General features: G+C 45.4%; 1 non-coding gene across 1 annotated transcript; it reads right to left on the bottom strand.

Moving 5' to 3' along the window:
• Positions 1-226: 226 nt before the first annotated feature.
• On the bottom strand, positions 227-333 carry LOC118145241 (U6 spliceosomal RNA). Its single transcript, XR_004730369.3, has one exon. It is a non-coding gene; the product is annotated as a U6 spliceosomal RNA (small nuclear RNA).
• Between the last annotated feature and the right edge of the window lie 18,698 nt (positions 334-19,031).

The following is a 19,031-nucleotide window of genomic DNA, read 5'->3' as shown; positions in this document are numbered from 1 at the left end:
CTTAAACGGTCAGTTGAAACAAACAGTTTTGAGACCGTTCTTCCTCCACCACTGATTAAGACCAGGGTGGCAGCTGTTAGGGATAATATTCATTTAGCCTTCTGTGCTTTCTGGGCAGACTTGGTGACCTTGCCAGCTCCAGCAGCCTTCTTGTCCTCTGCTTTGATGACACACACCGCAACTGTCTGTCTCATATCATGAGCAGCAAAGCAACCCAGAGGTGGATAAAAATACAGAACGTTTCGTGAATTTGCGTGTCTTCCTTGTGCAGAGGCCATGCTAATCTTCTCTGTATCATTCCAATTTTAGTATATGTGCCGCTGAAGTGAGCACCCACTTCTTATAATTTATCCTAAGGAAAAATGATGGATGTCCACAAATGTTTAATTCACAGATGTGTTAATTTCAGTTTTTAGATAATTTTTTTTTGAGACAGTCTTGCTCTGTTGCCCCGACTGGAGTGCAGTGGCGTGATCTCAGCTCACTGCAACCTCCACCTCCTGGGTTCAAGGGATTCTCCTGCCTAAGCCTCCTGAATAACTGGAATTAGAAGCATGTGCCACCACACCTGGGCTAATATTTTTGGATTTTTAGTAGAGATGGCGTTTCACTATATTGGCCACCTGGTCTCAAATTCCTGACCTCATGATCCACCCACCTTGGCCTTCCAAAGTGCTGGGATTACGGGCGCGAGCCACCGCACCTGGCTTCAATATTTTTTGATGGGGTACAATGTTATCAGAGAGCATTTATCCATGAATATACAACAACATAATTTAAATGGATTTGTCGTATATCATTGATGTTGTAGTAAAATAATGACAGGTAAGGATGCTCTTGGTACACTGGTAAAGTGAAAAAAATCAGGTTCTCTGAAGCATCATGTACATACGAAACCTTTACTTTTTGTTCCCTAAGGTGCACTTATTTATAGTGTAAAGGACCAAAATGCTAGTATTTATCTGATTTGGAGGTATTACGACTGATTTGAATTGTATTTTTTTGCTCATCTGTAGTTTCTAAGTATTTCATGTGTTACTAAAAATTATTGTTAATGAAATGTTATTTTCCATTTACTATTTCTTTTTATTTTTTTAGATGGAGTTTCACTCTTGTCACTCCACCTGGTGACTCTTGTCACCCCAGTGGTGTGATCTCAGCTCACAGCAACCTCCGCCTCCCAGGTTCAAGCAATTCTCCTGCCTCAGCGTCCCAAGAAGCTGGGATTACAGTCACCTGCCACCATGCCCAGCTAATATTTGTATTTTTAGTAGAGATGAGGTTTCACCATGTTGGCCAGGCTGGTCTTGAACTCCTGACCTCAGGTGATCCACCCACCTTGTTCTCCCAAAGTGCTGGGATTACAGGCATGAGCCACCACACCAGCCGATTCCTAATTTTTAAAAAAAAATCTCCTGCCTCAGCCTCCTGAGTAGCTGGGACTACAGGCACACACCACCATGCCCAGCTAGTTTTTGTATTTTTTGTAGAGGAAGAGTTTTGCCATGTTGTCTAGGCTGGCCTCCAACTCCTGAGCTCAAGCATTCAGCCTACATGGGCCTCCCAAAGTGCTGGGATTAAAGGTGTCAGCCACTGCCCCCAGCCATTATTTCTGGTTCATCGGCCTCTATTCATCTCTTTATATCTGCATAATAAAACATTACCCTCTTTAGTAAGGTCTCCAATTTTTGGATCATTTTTTGGGAAATCTTTAGTAGGTAGAGGTCCTAAATCCTACCTTCAAGATATGAAAGAACAGATTTAGAGGTGAGGAAATAGATTAAAATTCCTCATACTTTGTAATAACAGTTTATTATTATTTAAGATAGGAAACATACTATATAATAAATGGCTTACACATTCCTAGAAATAAATTCTGGCTAATTTTTTATTATGTATGGATAAGTATGGCTGTAGATATTCAGGATTATAACAAATACCTACACTACAATTTTACTCCCACAAATATTTATGGAATATGTAGTGAATTGAGAAAAATGATACCACTTTCTGTTGTTACACTTTCTGAACTATGGGATGAGTTCACTCAAGCCGTTTATTTTTCATTCATTCAATTTTATTTTTAATTCCTTTGATTTTATTCAAAATTGTTTTTCTGCAAATTACAATGGAGCACTCCTTATAAAGTAACAGCACCTAGGTACCCTGAACATGATGATTCTCTTCATCTCTTATTTGTGTCTTCAACCATAGCTGCAGAACGTGGCTTCCAGTAAAGACGGATTTCATTATCGAGTCCTCTAAAGAAAAATGGCTGACTGGGTGCAGTGGCTCATGCCTGTAATCCCAGCACTTTGGGAGGCTGAGGCAGGCAGATCACCTGAGGTTAGGAGTTCAAGACCATCCTGGTCAAAATGGTGAAACCCTGTCTCTACTGAAAATACAAAAAAAAAAAAAAATTAGCTGAGCATAATGGCACACGCCTGTAGTCCCATCTACTCAGGAGGCTGAGGTAGGGGAATCACTTGAACCCAGGAGGCGGGGGTTGCAGTGAGCCAAGATCATACCACTGCTCTCCAGCCTGGGTAATGAGCGAAAGTCAGTCTGAAAAGAAAAGAGAAAAAGAAAAAAAAAAAAGAAAAGAAAAATGGCCAAACTCATATAGATGAGTAGTCAATTTTATTTTTAGTTATCTTTTTGAGATGGAGTCTGGCTCTGTTGCCCAGGCTGGAGGACAGTGGCATGATCTCAGCTCACTGCAACCTCTGCCTCCCGGGTTCCAGCAATTCTCCTACCTCAGCCTCCCAAGTAGCTTGGATTACAGGTGTGCACCACCACACCAGGCTAATTTTTTGTATTTTTGGTTTCACTATGGTGGCCAGGCTGGTCTCGAACTTCGGACCTCAAGTATTCACCCGCCTTGGCCTCCCAAAGTGCTGGGATTATAGATGTGAGCCACCATGCCCAGCCTGAATGCCCAGCCTGAGTAGTCCATTTTAATTAGTTTATTATTCTGAATTTGGTGAAATACTTTAAGGAATATTTGAGTTATTCACTTATGTTTTCATTCAACAAAGTATTTATGGTATTATATGAGTATTATAAAATATTATATGAGTTAATGTCCTAACTCATTCCTTTCTTTTCTCAAACATACTGTGTACTGAGTGCTATGTTAGACTCTGAGGATACCATGTTGAGAGAGACAAATGGGCCATCTGCCCTCATGGGGCTTGCATTCTAGTAGAGGGAAAGACATATATACACATGAGTTGCAAATTAGAGGTGTGTGAGACTAGCATGTTGGGGAGCAGTGGAGGGAAAAAGAATCAGATCAGAAAAGGTGTCCCAGTGAGAGGAGTCATGTAAAAGATGTGGAGATGTTTACTGTGCAAAAGAATTCATTATCCTGACAGCAACATGGGAGGAAGAAGAGGGAGAAGCTGGACTAGGCAGGAGGACAAGGTGATTGATGACAGGACCCTGGACTAAGGGGACAGCAGTGGAAGGAGAGAGAAGGGAAGAGATGCTGTGTAAGGTAAAGAGATAGGAATATGTCTTGCCTGGATTTGAGGAGTAAAAGAAATAAGAGATGACTGGGCTTGGTGACTCATACCTGTAATCCCAGCACGTTAGGAGGCCAAGGAGGGTGGACTGCTTGAGCCCAGGAGTTCGAGACCAGGCCAGGCAACATGGCAAGACCCTGTCTCTACAAAAAATACAAAAAAAAAAAAAAAATTAGCTGGGCATGGTGTCAAGCATCTGTAGTTCTAGCTACCCGAGAGGCTGAGGCAGGAGGATCGTGTGAGCCTGGGAGTTAGAAGCTGCAGTGAACTGAGATCACACCAGTGCACTCCAGCCTGGGTGACAGAGCACGATGCTGTCACAAAGAAACAAGGAAGACTCCGAAATCGGGAAGCCTTAGAAGTCACCTAGGAGTGTGGATATTGCTGTCCCTGGATGTGGGAACAGGTTTGGTGGAGATGAACAAACCGAGTTTGAAGCACCTGTGAGACCCTAAGTGTGTATAGGTCTGAAGTCAGGGAGAGTCTGAAACACAGATTTGGGAGGTGTCTGTATCTAAGAGCTACAAGCCAGTGACAGCTAGGAAGGAGCCCAGTGCTTTAGATGCTTAGACTCTCAATTATTATATCCAGAGAACTACTCTTTTTTCCTCTTTTTTTTTTTCTTTGAGACAGAGTCTCGCTCTATCACCCAGGCTGGAGTCCAGTGGCATGATCTTGGCTCACCGTAGCCTCCACCTCCTGGGTTCTAGCGAGTCTCATGCCTCAGACTCCCGAGTAGCTGGGATTACAGGCACCTGCCACCACACCCAGCTAATTTTTGTATTTTTAGTAGAGATGGGGGTTTCACCATGTTGTCCAGGTTGGTCTTGAACTCCTGACCTCAAGTGATCCACCTGCCTCAGCCTCCCAAAGTGCGGGGATTACAGGCATGAGCCACTGGGCCCAGCCTAGAACTGCTCTTTCATTTCCATGATTTCAAATTATTCATCCCATAAAGGAAAATTCCAGTAATAATCACAGCAACTGTAATAACTAACTTTGCATAATAATCAGCTGAGTCGTTTGGAAATGGAGTCCTGGGCCGGGCGTGGTGGCTCACGCCTGTAATCCCAGCACTTTGGGAGGCCGAGGTGGGTGGATCACAAGGTCAGGAGTTCGAGACCAGCCTGGCCAACATGGTGAAACCCCATGTCTATTAAAAATACAAAAATTAGCTTGATGTGGTGGCACGCACCTGTAATCCCAGCTACTCAGGAGGCTGAGGTAGGAGAATTGCTTGAACTTGGAAGGCAGAGGTTGCAGTGAGTCGAGATCTATCCATTGCACTCCAGCCTGGGCAACAAGACTCCATCTCAAAAAAAAAAAAAAAAAAGAAAGAAAAGAAAAGAAAATAGAGTCCTGGATCCCATCATCAGAGATTCTGATTTAGTAGGTGAGGCAGAGACATTCAACGCTCATCAGATATCCCAGCCTCCCTGCTCCCTACTCCTCACCCCTACTCAGCCCCTGGCATTGAGTGGGCTCCTGGAACAAGTTCTGGCCACCAGCTTGTGAGTATATGTGGTGGAAGTGGCATCTACTCTCTTCTTCTCCTCCAGAGCAGCAGCAAGGGGCCTTGTCTCCAGGTGGTGGAGCCACAAAGAAGAAATAGTATGCCCCAAAGCCCTGCTTGACAGGTTCCCTGAAGGATTCTCAAACCCAAAGTGGATTTTGGAGGAGGGAGAGACCAAGCTTTTAGTGTTAAACGGCTGCAGTTGTAGTGTGTGTCGGTTACTGCATCACAGCCTAGCCAGGCTGGCTTTTTTTTTTTTTTTTTTTTTTTGAGACGGGGGTCTCGCTCTGTCGTTCAGGCTGGAGTGCAAGGGCATGGTCTCAGCTCACTGCAAGCTCTGGTTCCCGGGTTCAAGCGATTCTCCTGCCTCAGCCTCCCAAGTAGCTGGGATTACAGGCACCTGCCATCACACCCAGCTGCTTTTTGTATTTTTGGTAGAGACGGGGTTTCACCATGTTGGCCAGACTAGTTTAGAACTCCTGACCTCAAGTGATCCTCCTACCTCAGCCTCCCAAAGTGCTGGGATTATAGGCATGAGCCACTGTGTTCAGCAGAAACTAGCTTTTTAATTTATTTTTACTTTTTTTTTTGAGACAGTGTCTCAATCTGTCACCCAGGCTAGAGTGCAGTGGCACAATCACGGCTCACTGCCGCCTCAACCTCCCAGGCTCAATTAATCCTCCCACTGTGGCCTTCCAAGTGCTGGGATTATAAACATGAGCCACCACGCCCAGACAAGACCAGTTTGTTTGTTTTTTTTAAATGGAGTCTTGCTCTGTCACCCAGGCTAGAGGGCAGTGGTGTGATCTCAACTCACTGCAGCCTCTGCCTCCCAGGTTCAAGCAGTTCTCCTGCCTCAGCTTCTTGAGTAGCTGGGATTACAGGCACCTGCCACCATGCCGGGCTAATTTTTTGTATTTTTAGTAGAGACCGGGTTTTTCCATGTTGCCTAGGCTGGTCTCAAACTCCTGCCTTGGCCTCCGAAAATGTTGGGATTATAGGCATGAGCCACTGTGCCCGGCCAAGACCAGCTTTTTAAACAAGCACTGGGACCAATGAGTGGACTGACCTTTTATGATGCCACAGGTGCCATGGTACCTTAGAAACATTCTCAATCCCAGAAGGTTAGATCTGCCATAAAGAAGGCTTGGCTAGCAAATGGGGTGAGCTTCATTTGGAAATGTTAATGGTATATGTCACGAAGGAAGCATGACTCTTCCGTCTAATGTGTTGGTCACACTTTGAGCATTTACTATTGCACAAGGCATAATACTAAGCACCGCACATGTGTGATCTCGTCGCCTTCACCCTTATGAGGTAGATAATGATTCTACACAGGTTCAAAGTGTTAGAATGTGATTTGAACCCAATTCTGTCTGATTCCAAACTTGTTCTTTTACTTACATGCTCTCAATTTGTAAACTTTACTCCCCTGATGTAGCTAGAGCTGGGGACTCACAATTGAGGATGACTTTAGTTGCCCCCATCAGAATGATTTGCAAAGGTTGTGGTAATACTAAAGGTTATTTATAATTTAAACAGTAAAAGAAAATTTTAAACCTGCTTTCAGGTTTTCAGGCTGGACACGGTGGCTCACACCTGTAATCTCAGCACTTTGGGAGGCCAAGGTGGGAGGATACCTTGAGCCCAGGAGTTCGAGACCATCCTGGGCAACATGGGTGAGACCCCCCCCCCCCCCCGTTTCTACAAAAACATTTTTAAAAATTAGCCAGATACGGTGGCGTGTACCTGTGGTCCTAGCTATGGGAGAGGCTGAGGAAAATCGCTTGAGCCTCAGTGTTTAAAGCTGTAGTGAGCTGTGATTGCACCACTGCACTCCAGCCTGGGTGACAGAGTGAGTCTCCCTCTCAAAAAATAACTAAACTAACTAGGCCAGGCATGGTGGCTCATGCCTGTAATCCCACCACTTTGGGAGGCCAAGGTGGGCAGATCACAAGGTCAGGAGTTTGAGACCAACCTGGCCAACATAGTGAAACCCTGTCTCCACTAAAAATACAAAAATTAGCCTACTGTGGTGTGTGCCTGTAGTCCCAGCTACTTTGGAGGCTGAGGTGGGAGAATCGCTTGAACCCAGGAAGTGGAGGTTGCAGTGAGCCCAGATTACATCATTGCACTCCAGCCTGAGTGAGACTCTGTCTCAAAAAATAAATAAATAAATAAATGTAAAAATTAATAAATAAAATCAGATTTTCAGCTAAGCATTTTTCAGGCTTTGGAAATTGCTATGTAGCATACTCTCAATTTTCCTAACAATACATGAAGCTGTTTTTTTTTATTTCTAAGGGCTGCAAATGAAGTTTGTTGTGGGATTACAATTCCTTCTCTGAAGATCTCAGACTCGAATGATTTGCATATCAGCAAACCAAATTGAGAGTACATGTTACTTATAATAAAATTTCTTTATAAATTCTAGGCATTAGCTATATCTAGAAGCCTAAAACTACCCTCCAAATTGGCAGCCTACATGGTTCATGCTCCTTGGATTCTCAGCTACCCACTGTCCTCTTCTACTTAAAAGCAGAATTGTTTCTTCTTAAGGTGCAAGGATTCGATTCTCCCAATCTCCTCCTGGCCATATAATTTTGCGTTTTGCGGCCTCTTCAGGGCAGGTGGCAGGATGGTTCCCCATCTCTACTAAAAATACAAACTTTAGCTGGACGTCGTGGCAGGTGCCTGTAATCCCAGCTACTTGGGAGGCTGAAGCACGATAATCGCTAGAACCAAGGAAGTGGAGGCTGCAGTGAGCCAAGATCATGCCACTGCACTCCAGCCTGGGTTAGACTCTGTCTAACAAAGAGAATGATTATGAGCCCCTCAGAGTTCTACTAACTCCTGATGGACAGTGGAGCAGTTGGGAATGTTTAAGCAAGAACAACAGTAACAACAAAATACCTCAAAAGCCTTCTCAGTAAGAGAAACTGTCATTCCAACAGACTGTGGTGCATGTGCTTTTTAAGCCAGCTGATAGGGTCAAATATTGACAAGCATTCAACTGGACTTTTTCTTATCAAATAGAGAACCTGGTTGCAAAACCATCATCTACGGTCTACAACAGTTAGAAATCTTGTTAGAAACCTGACTAAGACCGGGTGCAATGACTCACACCTACAATTCCAGCACTTTGGGAGACCAAGACAGGTCAGGAGTTCGAGGCCAGTCTGGCCAACATGGTGAAACTCCATCTCTACTAAAAATACAAAAATTAGCCGGGCATGGTGGCGCACTCCTATAGTGCCAGCTACTTGGAAGGCTGAGGCAGGAGAACTGCTTGACCTCAGGAGGCCGAGGTTGCAGTGAGCCAGGATCGCGCCACTGCACTCCAGCCTGGGTAACCAAGTAAGACTCTGACTCAAAAAAAAAAAGAAAAAAGAAACCTCGACTAAAAGGCCCTCTGATTTTTTTCTGTCTTCCTTTCCCTTGATTTCTTTCTTTCTTTTTTCCTTTCTCTCTCTCTCTTTCTTTCCTTTTCTTTTTTTCAGACAGGATCTGACTCTGCCACTCGGGCTAAAGTGCAGTGGTGCAATCACAGCTCACTGCAGCCTCGACCTCCTAGGTTCGGGCCCATCCTTCCTCAGCCTCCTGAGTAGCTGGGACCTCAGGTGCACACCACCATGTCTGGCTAATTTTTGTACTTTTGTAGAGATAGAGTTTCGCCATGTTGCCCAGGCTGTTCTCAAACTCCTGGGCTCAAGTGATCCTCCCACTTCAGCCTCCCAAAGTGCTAGGATTACAGGTGTGAGCCACCACATTCAGCCCTCAGAAACGGGTGGTACAGAGGAAGGAGTAACCACGAGATACCATAACTGGGAAAGTGATTTTTCTCTGCTGTTGCTAAAAAGATTGGTTGGTTGCTATAATCTAATGCCAACTCCCAGAACAGTTGAAAATTTTAGAATGATCACATGCAAGCCCATGAAATATCACCAGACACAATTTGCTCAGGTCCCATTTACAATCAAAGGAGCATGGAAGAAAAATGGCCCCGCAGTTCCAAAGTGCCCCATCCAGGAATCCACACCTTGCCTGTCATGAGTCTCCACAGAGGAAGGCATTTGCCCTGCGTGGAAAGTTCACTGAACATGCCGTGCTGACTATTTGAAAATTGCTTACTCCAAAAGCCCTTCAGAAACCAGTAATCCTATTAGCTTGGAACAGTTGCCTACCTGCAGTAAAAAGTAATTACAAGTGTCAGCCCACAAATAATTGTTTCAGTGTCTAAATGAATGGGGACTCTTCTCTGGGAGGAATTACTGTTCCTAAATGAGTCAGCTCAGCCCATTGTCTCTGCCTTGGTTGCTGACGAATTGTGCCATCTGCCTACACCAATGGGAAGGGGTGAAAAAGGTGAGGGAGCAGGGAAGGACAGGGCCTGGCCAGAGCTCATCAGCGGAAGGGCTCTCCTGGGCCATGCTAGTGTGGAGGCGAGTGCTCTGCTGAGCCACCTTCAAGCCTTTCCTGAAAACATGGGCACCCCTGGCAAGTTTCCCATCCCAGGCCTTGGCCACTGGTTGCATCATAAAACCTCTGAAGGTCTGGTCCTTTCCTTCCATTCTTTGCCAGTCCTCACTGAGCTTGACAAAGGGGTCTAGTAGACTGGCATCTCTAAGTACACAGCTGGGTAACAGTGCAGGGCACTAAGGTAGACTGTTCCCAAAAGAAATGAATGGGAAGGGTTTGGCAAGGGGGGAGGATCAATTTGTATAAGGAAAAAAATCCAGCATATTGGGGTCATCTATTTCCAGTAATACTCAAAAACTCAGGTGTTCAGACCTCCTAAAGCAGGGGTTCCCAACCCCCGGGCTGTAGACCCGGACCTGTCCAGGGCCTGATAGGAACGGAGCCACAGTGAGCGAACAGAGCTGGCCAGTGAGCGGCAGGCAGGCGAGCACTACTGCTGAGCTCCCCTCCTGTCAAATCAGTAGCGGCATTTGATTCTCAACGGAGAGCAAACCCTTTTGGGAACTGCGTATACTGGGGATCTAGGTTGCACGCTCCTTATGAGACTCCATTGTCTGATAAAAAGTACAATAACAGTTTCATTCCCAAACAATCCCTTCCCCTCAACGCCCCCACCACATCCCCTCATCCTCTCCTCCCCAGGCCCCGCTCCCCTCCTCCCTCCCCAGTCCCTGCTCCCCTCTTCCCCTCCTCATCCGTGGAAAAATTGTCTTCTCTTGTTTGAGCCAGCTATCTTGTTTGGTGTTTCCACCGCCACCAGTAGCTGGAAGGACTGGGATCCCGCGGAGTCCACTCGGGACTGGGAGAAGCCAGGCTACGAGCCAGCTGCCTGGTCCGTGGCTTAGATCTCTGGTTTTCCAGGCCTCCTTGTCACCTCCTATAACATTTTACACAGGAGCAGTGGTTGTCGTGAGGTCTCCTGTTTTGAAATTCTCCTCTGTGCTTGGGGCGCAGCTGGGCTGTGTCGTCTGAGCACTGGTGGAATGCAGTGGCCAGCCAGCTTTGAGGATGAGGGTTTTTGGTGGAGGGCTACAGTGATTTTATTTATTTGTTTGTTTGTTTGTTTATTTAGAGACAGAGTCTCACTCTGTTGCCCAGGCTGGACTGCAGTGACACTGTCTCGGTTTACTGCAACCTCTGCCTCCCAGCTTCAAGAGGTTCTCCTGCCTCAGCCTCCTGAGTAGCTGGGATTACAGGCATATGGCACCATGCCCAGCTAATTTTAGTATTATTAGTAGTGACAGGGTTTCGCCTTGTTGGCCAGGCTGAACCCCTGGCCACTTGAACCCATGACCTAAGTGATCTGCCCTCCTCAGCCTCCCAAAGTGCTGGGATTACAGGCGTGAGCTACCATGTCCAGCCTCCGGTGCTTTCTTTCTGAAGCTCTCAGGAGCTTAGTGGAAAGGTTTTTAGCAGGCCATCTGTGTGTGGAGGTCAAAGGGGCCTGCTTAAGTCTGGAAGAAAACTTAGAGATACAGAACTGCTGTAGATTAGGGGAGGCATAGATGGTCAGGTAGAGGCCTGGTCTAGCATAGCTATGTGCCTGGAGTCTGGGACCTATGCAAGTGACTGCACTTTCCTGGCCTTGATATTAGCCATTATCTTCTTCAAATGAAGTTTGGGCAAACCTTTTACTGGTAAGCAAACCTTTTACTGGTAAGCACGTGGACATGAAGAACGAGCCCATCTGCTGCACCACCAGCTTCCTGCTTGGTCTTCCATTTCAGTAACACCTAATATAGCTGGGTGCAGCGGCTCCCAGCTGTAATCCCAGCAATTCGGTAGGCCAAGGCGGGTGGATCACTTGAAGTTAGGAGTGCAAGACCAGCCTGGTCGACATGGTGAAACCCCATCTCGGAGGGCACCTGTAATCCCAGCTACTCAGGAGGCTGAGGCAGGAGAATCTCTTGAACCCAGGAGTCAGAGGTTCCAGTGAGCTGAGATCATGCCACTGCACTCCAGCCTGGGTGACAGAGTGAGACTCTGAAAAAAAAAAAAAATAGGCAACTTAGAATTGCTTGCATAAGTAACAGACGAGAGAATGGTTACGTGGCTGTACACTAGCCTCTGTTTTTTGTTCTCTCAAACTTAAGTTTAAAATTAATATTGATTCATAATATTGAACACCTAATTTAACTGTGTTAATGAACACATTTACTTCTTAGAGACCAACAATATCAGTTTAGAATGTGTTCTAAGAAGACCTGAGTTCTCTTCTAAATAATTATACTTGGGGTTAGTTACATTTGTAACAGTAATTAAGCAAATGCCTGAAGTGATTATTTATTAATTCAAAGTATATTTTATTTCTCTCCACTCTAAATTGCCTTTGTAATCATATCTATGACCAATGTTACTAGAAAGGTGTGTATTTACTGTGTACCTATTAAAGATGTCATTGACATGTAGTGCGCTACTTTCAGTTGCTTAGCAACTACCATGCTTTTGCAAATAACCATTTTCAATGCAAGGACTAGGGCAACAATTCATCAGTTTTTTATGGAGTACTTTGTTCGGCATATTTTGCTGGCAAATGTTGACCATGTGAAACTTCCAACCCCATTTAGCAAGGGGTTTTATTTTATGTTTTAGAGATGAGGTCTTCCTATCTTTTTGAAGGGGTGTTGTACGTCCTTATGAGTGGAGTTTCTGGGTCATAGATGTACCTATGTTTAGCTTTACTAAGGGCTGCCATACAGTTTTCCATAGTAGTTGTACCAATTTACATCCGCATCTACAGTGCATGAGTGTAGGTTACTCCTTATCCTTATCACTCTCAGCATTCTCTTTCTTTCTTTCTTTCTTTCTTTCTTTCTTTCTTTCTTTCTTTCTTTCTTTCTTTCTTTTCTTTTCTTTTCTTTTCTTTCTTTCTAGACAGAGTTTTGCTCTGTTGCCAGGCCGGAGTGCAATGGTGTGATCTTGGCTCACTGCAACGTCCACCTCCCAGGTTTAAGTGATTCTCCCACCTCAGTCTGTCCAGTAGCTGGGACTATAGGCATGTGCCACCTCGCCCAGCCGGTTTTTGTATTTTTTGGTAGAGACAGGGTTTCACCATGTTGGTCAGGCTGGTTTTGAACTCCTGACTTCAGGTGAACCACTCATCTCAGCCTCCCAAAGTGCTGGGATTACAGGCATGAGCCACCGCGCCCAGCCTGGCATTTTCTTTTCATTTTAGCTATTCCAGTGGTTAGGTTATGGCATTGTAATAATTAAATTAGAATTTTCAGGATGGCTGATGAAGTTGAGCACCTCTCAAAAGTTTATTAGGCGTATTTTTTTTAGGTTCAAGATCTTGCTATGTTGCCCAGGCTGAACTTGAATTCCTGGGCTCAAGCCATTTTCTCACCTTGGCCTCCTGAGTAGCTGGGACTATAGGCGTGCCCAGCTCCAGATATATATATATATATATACCCATGCCATCATCACATAATACTAGTGCTATTAAAACTGGCAGGGTGCAGTGGGGCTCGCATCTGTAATTGGTAGAGTTACAGATACAGTTTTAAGATAAAGTTTCATGCTTGTCACCCAGACTGGAGTGCAATGGCACAATCTCGGCTCACTGCAAACTCTGCCTCCTGGGTTCAAGTGATTCTCCTGCCTCAGCCTCCTAAGTAGCTGGGATAACAGGCCTGTGCCACCAAACCTGACTAATTTTTGTATTATTAGTAGAAATGGGGTTTCACCGTATTGGCCAGGTTGGTCTCTAACTCCTGACCTCAGGTGATCCACCTGCCTCAGACTCCCAAAGTGCTGGGATTACAGGCAGAAGCCACCATGCCTGGCCTCCATATATTTTATTTTCAATGTAACATTCCACATTTATTCTGTAAATGTCAAGTGCTACTCTTTCCTGAGCACAGGGCTAGGTGCCTAAGTGAGATAGAAATTGAGAATAAGCACTTGACTGCTTTCTGCTTTTATTTACCTTGGAGAGCTCATCTTTTTACAAAGGTTTAAGTTCTGTGTAGATATTTCTGAATGTTTATTATATATTAACATTCTAATAACAATATTGTATATTATGATATGTATCATATTGACATTTCCAAACGTTTATACTCCAGAGCCACATGCCCACATGCCCACTCAGTTATTCTGTCATCTGAAACCAAACTCTGTCTGCACTGGTCTTGGTCTGCGAGGCACCTTTTGGGCCTTGAGGTGTGGATAGGAGTGGGGAAGTGGGTATTCAAGGGGTTCTCGGGAAGAAAACAGCAAACGAATTAGGAATAGAGGTGAAGTGATGGTGCCAAGGTGAGTAGACTGGCCTGACTCCGGCAGACCTTTCACACGAGATGGGCGTGTTCAGGGTGGTGTGGCCGTAGGCTCCTGAAGAACTTTCAGACAGACAGGAGTGGGAGCGGTTAGCCCCTGTATTCCATGGATTGAAGCAGTGGTGCTGCATCCTCCTGTGGAATGGGGCTGGAAGGAGGAGATGGTAGGGACCTAGTCTGGATGTTTTTTTTTTTTTTTTTTTTTGAGATGGAGTTTTGCTCTGTCACCCAGGCTGGAGTACAGTGACATCATCCAGACTCACTGCAACCTCTGCCTAGAGTGATTCTTGTGCCTGTCTCCCAAGTAGTTGGGATTACAGTTGCACACCACCATGCCTGGCTAATTTCTTTTGTATTTTTAGTAGAGACAGGGTTTCACCATGTTGACTAGGCTAGTCTCTAACTCCTGACCTCAAGGGATCCGCCTGCCTTGGCCTCCCAAAATGCTGAGATTACCGATGCGAGCCACTACACCCCACCAGTTTTAATAGCACTAGTATTATGTGATGATGGCATGGATTCAAATGGCAGATCAACATGATCCTTCCGGAGGAGGAGAGACCCATGGTCTCCTTGAGAATAGAATGAAAGCGGTGGGTCCTCTCCCCAGAAAAATCCACACGCATATACTAAGTATTACATGTAGTTTGGGGAGGTTCATGAGTCCCAGTGGGTGAGAAAATAAAAGAGTTTGGGAAAGAGGTATATTTATGTGGGGCGACTGATGGAAATCAATAGGGAAACTTGGAAGAGGAAGTACTTTGGGAAAGAATTTAACAAGTTTATTTTCATGCAACAGAACATGTGATTTCTGCTGCATGGTTGGGGGGGTCAGAAATCTGAGTCATTTGGTTAAATTGCAAGAGTTTCCATTTTGAGAATGAATGAGCTCCATGAATTAACACAAAAGCAAAAAGCAATCAAGTATTTCCCAAAACGAATAATGGGGGCAATATCAGCACAGGTAATATTTATAGAAGAGTTTGGAATCACTGTGATTAAAACCGTACAAAAAAAATAGGCGTCAGGTGAATTTCTAAGTAAATTATTCCACTAATATTCATTATAAAGCTTACAAGTGAAGTTGTAAGAGTCAAGATCAGAATAGAAGCAGATAATTTAAAATTATAGTTATAATAAGCTTGGCTGGGCACAGTGGCTCACACCTGTAAACCTAGCACTTTGAGAGGCTGAGGCAGGTGGATCACTTGAGGCTAGGACTTCAAGACCAGTCTGGCAAACATGGTGAAAACTTGTCTCCACAAAAAATAGCCGGACATGATGGCACACGCCTATAATCCCAGCTACTCAGAAGGCTGAGGCACGAGAATTGTTTGAACCCAGGAATCTGAGGTTGCAGTGAGCTGAGATCGCACCGCTGCACTCCAGCCTGGACTACCGAGTGAGACCCTGTCTCAAAAATTAAAATTAAAAGAAAAATTAAATTATAGGTATAATAAACTTAAGAAGGCCCGGCGTGGTGGATCTAACCTGTAATCCCAGCACTTTGGGAGGCTGAGGCCAGTCGATCACGAGGTCAGGAGTTTGAGACCAGCCTGGCCAACGTAGTGAAACCCCATCTCTACTAAAAATTCAAAACATTAGTCGAGGATGGTGGCTAGCACCTGTAATCCCAGCCACTCCAGAGGCTGAGGCAGGAGAATTGCTTGAACCTGGGAGGCGGAGGTTACAGTGAGCCAAGATCACGCATGGCAATTCAGCCCAGGCAATAGTGCAAGACTCCATCTCAAATAATAATAATAACAATGATAAGCTTAAGATGAACCGACATGTCCAGATCTCTGAACTCTTCCAAATCACTTTCTCAGCACCTCTTTGCTTCATGGAAGCAACGTGAGTTGAAATAGCATGCTTCTTTGCTGTTCTAGTTTCTCTGCCTACATCACCCCCTTGGTATCTGGGGTATCAGTGTCTTTTGACCCTATAACCTGCACTCAGATGGGAATTCTTTGGTGACTGTTCTCCTAAGAGAGGTAAGGGAAAACAATATGGTTAGTTCCCAAAATATATGGGGCTGTTGTCCACCCTGTACAAGACCTCATTACCCTGACATCTGGATTTGGGGAATTCATCAGTCTGACTAGAAGCAAAGTGACACACCTATTCCAGACCACTGAAGTGGTCTGAATCTTCCCTCAGTCTCCCTCCCAGACTGTTGCCACCTTCCCAAAGCGTCTGGTGGTCTTTGAACAGGCCACACAGAGTACCGCGTGGGGCTAGGCTGGGACTGACCATGCCATATCCACCCCAGATATGAACGCCAGCCATGACTCTCAGAACCTACAGCCTCTGTTCGCTGTAACCCGCACTTGATCTCTTCATTCGGGTTCTTCAGGTAACCTGAAAGCAGACACGTTAGAATGCATTATTTGGGTATTTCTGGGCAGAGAGGTTTATTTGCTGAAATAATTTTCTGTGTCAGTTTCAGAGGCCAAAAGTAATCTTTACTTCCCAGGGGCTACATAGCCTTTGGGTTCTATTAGGATGGTTATGGCATAATCAGCCTAAAAGGCGGTCATTCTCCAGAACTTGCAAAAACTGGAATTATTTTATTTACTTATCTTGTAGATGGGGTCTCACTTTGATGCCCACCCTAGAGTACAGCGCCACAGTCATATACTGCAGCTTTGAACTCCTGACATCAAGGAATCCCCCCTCTTTGGCCTTGCAAAGTCATTATTCATTCACTCATTCATTTATTTGAGAAGAGTCTCCCTCTGTCTGGAGTGCAGGGAGCTATTGGGCCTCACTGCACTGCTTCACTGCAACCTCCGCCTCCTGGTTCAAGTGATTCTTCTGCCTCAGCCTCTTTAGTAGCTGGGATTACAGGCATGTGCCACCACGTCCAGCTAATTTTTGTACTTTTTAGTAGAGACAAGGTTGGCCAGGCTGATCTTGAACTCCTGACTTCAAGTGATCTGCCCCCCTCAGCCTCCCAAAGTGCTGGGAATATAGTCGTGAGCCACCATGCCTGGCCAGATCCATATCTGATTACCTCCTTTGTAAAGGCTAATCAGAATCTCAAAAGAATGGAGCCATTTGTGTTTCACTTATCTGTGACCTGGAAGCCCCCTCCCTGCTTCCTGTCTTTGCTTCAAGTTGTCCCGCCTTTCCAGATTTAGCCAATATACTTCTTACATGTATTGATTGATGTCTCATGTCTCCCTAAAATGTATAAAGCCAAGCTGTGCCCTGACCCCCTTGGGCACATGTCATCAGGGCTTCCTGAGGCTGTGTCACAGGCACGTCCTCAACTTTGGCAAAATAAACTTTCTAAATTAACTGAGACCGGTCTCAGTTTTCCTGGGTCCACAACAATAAGACTTAAAGCAAAAGATTTTTCTCCTTGGCCCAAAAAAGCAAATGATCCAGACCTGCCTTGTTTCTGCTCAGCTGGAGGAACCAGGGTCAGCTTGGTGGGCACCTGTCCTGAGTGAAGAGTTCCTGAAGGATCTTACACAGGCTTCATCAAAGGGAAACGTTTAAGGCAAGGAGGAAGCATTGAAGGGGTTCAAGCCTCAAATTCCCAGGTTCAAGCCATTCTCCCACCTCAGCCTCCTGAGTAGTTGGGAATTTTAAACTTTTTGTAGAGAAGGGGGTTTCCACCCCTATTTCTGAGCATGCTGTTCTTTTCTTTCTTTTTTTTTTTTTTGAGACAGAGTCTCACTCTGTTGCCAGGCTGGAGTGCAGTGGCATGATCTTGGCTCACTGCAACCTCCACCTCTCAGGTTCAAGCGATTTTCCTGTCTCAGACTCCCAAGTAGCTGGGATTATAGGCACCTGCCACCACGCCTGCCTAATTTTTGTATTTTTGGTACAGACAGGGTTTCACCATGTTGGCCAGGATGGTCGATCTGAACTCGTGATCTGCCCACCTCAGCCTCCCAAAGTGCAGGGGTTACAGGCGTGAGCAAACGTGCCTGGTAGAGCATGCTGTTTTCAATGTGGACTTCATGAGCAAGAAAATTCATCTGACTGAGAATGGGATAAGGGCAGATATCCAAATCCGATAATCTATCTGGTTCATTAAACTCATGCACATTGGAGATTTATCCTGGTTTCTAGGAATACTACTTCTATCATCGTGTCTACTGATTGGCTGTCAGAACCTTAGGCTGGACCTAAATAGATTGATTTCATTTCTAACCATTCAATTCTGCATGTAATCATACTTCTACCCCAAGTCATCTTTGATTCCTGGACCTAATACATTATTTTCCCTTAAAAGAAACAGTCAGGCATGGTGGCTCATGGATGTAATCCCAACACTTTGGGAGGCTGAGGCAGGCAGATCATCTGAGGCCAGGAGTTCAAGACCAACATGGTGAAATCCTATCTCTACTAAAAATACAAGATTTAGCTAGGCGTGGTGGCGGGTGCCTGTAATCCCAGCTACTCAGGATGCTGAAGCAGAACCACTTGAACCCAGGAGGCGGAGGTTGCAGTGAGTTGAGATAGCACCACCGCACTCCAGCCTGGGCAACAAAAGCGAAACTCTGTCTCAAAAAAAAAAGAGAGAAGGGGATTTCACTATGTTGCCCAGGCTGGTCTTGAACCCCTGGGCTCAGGCTATTTTCCCACCTCTTCTTCCCCAAATGCTGTGATTGTAGGCATGAGCCACCACACTCCTCCTGAAACGCTTCCCTTTCAATTGGCACATTTTTCTTTTGTTTTTTATTGGCATATTTTAAATACCTGTAGTCTGGGAGCACCAGGCAGAGCGGGCGGAACAGGCTGGTAGAAACCTTCGCTCCATGAGCAACTTGGAATCCCCGTGGCTGTGTGTTTCCCACAGTCAGGCCAGCCAGGCCTGCAGGTGCTGAATTTGGACTCCCACTGAGCCCATTTGCGGCTTCTGTCGCCTTGCCAAGGGCTCCTCCTTGCTCCCCACTGCTGTAGAAGTGATTATGGAAGCAGCCCAGTGAGGCCTCCTCTAACCTTTCCTTGCCTCGGCCTCACCTCCCTGTGAGTTTTACAGCAGGGACCATGTTACAGTGGCGCGCCCCTCCTGGCAATGACACGGGGTTTCCAGGAGATTAAAACCTCCCTGGGGGCATGTCATCTTGGTGTTATATGCTCTCAATTTCTTTTCTTTTCTTTTTTTTTTTTTTTTGAGACGGAGTTTCACTCTTGTTACCCAGGCTGGAGTGCAATGACGCAATCTTGGCTCACCACAACCTCCGCCTCCTAGGTTCAGGCAATTCTTCTACCTCA

The sequence above is a fragment of the Callithrix jacchus genome, chromosome 8 (assembly GCF_049354715.1).
Source record: "Callithrix jacchus isolate 240 chromosome 8, calJac240_pri, whole genome shotgun sequence".
NCBI lineage: Eukaryota > Metazoa > Chordata > Mammalia > Primates > Cebidae > Callithrix > Callithrix jacchus.
The sequence above is the reverse complement of the archived record's forward strand: the minus strand, read 5'-3'. Positions and strand labels throughout refer to the sequence as shown.